Source organism: Montipora foliosa, chromosome 4 (genome assembly GCF_036669935.1).
Source record: "Montipora foliosa isolate CH-2021 chromosome 4, ASM3666993v2, whole genome shotgun sequence".
Classification (NCBI taxonomy): domain Eukaryota; kingdom Metazoa; phylum Cnidaria; class Anthozoa; order Scleractinia; family Acroporidae; genus Montipora; species Montipora foliosa.
In genome coordinates this window covers 22,720,599-22,723,098 of record NC_090872.1, presented here as the reverse complement: position 1 = coordinate 22,723,098, position 2,500 = coordinate 22,720,599, and positions in this window count along the sequence as shown.

Below are 2,500 nucleotides of genomic sequence, written 5' to 3'. Positions count from 1 at the left end.
TATTAGCTACTTGCGGGAGTCCAAGAGTAGGAAGAACGTACAACTTTATCGTATTTGTGAAACGGCGTTTACACAGCCGGCGAGTTATTTTCAGATTGATTTTCCCGCGAAACCAGACCTTTCCAGCCAATCACAAGTCTTGCATGAGAAATTATTACCCATGGGATTAAGATCCCTCGTGCAAGCCAAATCGTATTTGAGAACTTGTCGAAAGATAGCTTGATCTGTGAAAATGCTGTTACACAAACGAATTACTGGTGTTGTTACACCCCTCTGTATTAACAGACCCACTGGAACCCGACCCAGTGGATTATTTTCCCTTACCCGGTGGAAATTTAGCCTCCCCGGTACCCAGCGAATATTTTGATTTTACCCGGCCATTTTCATGCTTCCCCAGTGACTGTTCGGTGTGACTTTTACATACCCAGCGTATTTTTACAAACGAACAAAAAAATAATAAAAATACAACAACAATCCGAAGCCGGTTTATAAAAAAATACTAGCAGGGACAGTGAAAACGGCAGGATTTATTTGAACCATGTGACACTCAACTCAGTCGTAGGACTGGTGCCGATCGAACAAAGTGTCAAAGATGGCGGGAGCTATAGGCAGTTCTACCAGCAGTTCTAATTCTGGAACGGAAAGCGATTCGTCCTCGTTGGATTCTGATGATTATCGCACTCGTAAACGAGGTCGACGTAGAAAAAGAAGTAAACATGTACGGGAAGTGGAAAAAATTAAAAAGCTGAAATCCAGCAAAAGTAAAACCTACCGGCGCAAGTAAGGAAAGGATCGCGACAAGTCTCGCCACCCTTCCAAAGCGAGCCTATTTATATTGCTCTTGTCAGAAAAGACAATAGTGACAGCTACATTCCCTTTTTGTTTTCTTTAAAGTCCGTTAATGCTCTTGCTTTATTCAAAACGAAAGTCTTAAATGCTTGCCCTGCTTTTCGAACGAATGCACAGCTTTATTATAATGACAGCGACTGCAAAGCTAATTTGAGCTCAGCCACGTGGGAATCATTTGTCTATTTTCTGAAGAGTCGCCAAGATTGTGGAGTAACCTTGCAAGTTGAAACCGTCACGAGTGCTGCCAGTGCTGCCTTGCGATCAGCTGGATCTACAAAGGACAAGTTTGTTTTCTTCCCAGCTATCCGGTCCATCAACATGGAACGATATTGCTGAATCAATGGGATTAGTGTCAGAAAGAACTCGCTCATCTGATCCAGTTCACGCTTCCTCTGGAAGGAACAAAACACTGGTCGATTCACTTCCAGATATCATCACGGCAGCTGACAAGTTAAAGTGTCTTATCACAGACATACGAACTTACACCGGTGCTGTTTCACTTGATATAACCAGTGGATCTATGACTTCACGTACAGCAGAGGCATTTTACGTAACTCTTGTGAATGGTGCACAGTATCTGTCAGACTATTTCACGTACACTGGAAAGGAGAATATTCGAAGCGAAATCAAAGTTAAGACTCTTGGCACACGCATGATTGAGGGATTCTATGGTTATGTGAAAATGATCATGTCACAGAGAAGAATCCAGGAAATAACCCAACAGTTCTGCAGTGTTCCAAACGTGTGGCCACTGAGGCTTTTCACTTCGTAATCCCTGTTGTTACCTCAGGTAGAACCACGTGTCAAAACGTCAGTGTCAGGAGAACAAGAGATGAGGTGTCCTCCACTTACACGTATGCTACTGTAGGCCCTGACGAAAACGAGACCTCTTCGGAAGCAATGTGGGCAATATTCCAACAGAGACATGAACATTACTTCACTACTGAAGACTTAAGGAAAGTAAAGACGAACTTGGAAAATGGTAAGGACATTGACCTACTGTAGTTTTGTTAAGAAAGCAGTTGTACATTGGGACGAAGGCGTTTTGTCAGGGGTATGTGAGCATGCTTGGATGTACATTGGTCGTGCATTATGAACTTGATCCTTAGTTGGGTTTCAAGTGGAGTTATAGGCTCCCCTACCTTGTCACCTTGAAAGAAAATTTCCCGGGAGGCCCACGCCCTGACCAGGTAAATCACCTCTTCGATGGCTGTGTTGCTGTGAAGCTTAGGGGTATTCACATGGCTACTAAGTCCCGACCCATGAAAACTTTAAGAGATTTCCAGAAGAGGAAGTATGGAGCACCACCGACCATCATTGGCCAGCTTGCAACCAGGCGTCCCTTACATGCGACACCCATACAGGATTCCATAACGCCCTCAACGATTCCACAAGAAGACGCTGTCGCTGTAGCCGTCATGCATGATCAGGATGATGTTTGTAGTTATGTCAACAGTAACGTTTTCGAAGAGGGAGAGGGAGTGGCCTTTCGGGGAACTGATGGGTTGTCTTTTAATCTGTTGAGAATCACCCATAACGTATCTCTGTGAAGTCTTGGCCCCCGATCCAGAGTCCGCGAGGACTTCCTTGTTGAAACTGCACGAGATGATGACAACATTTGCTATTCCCTAGATCCCAACTGGAAGAATGC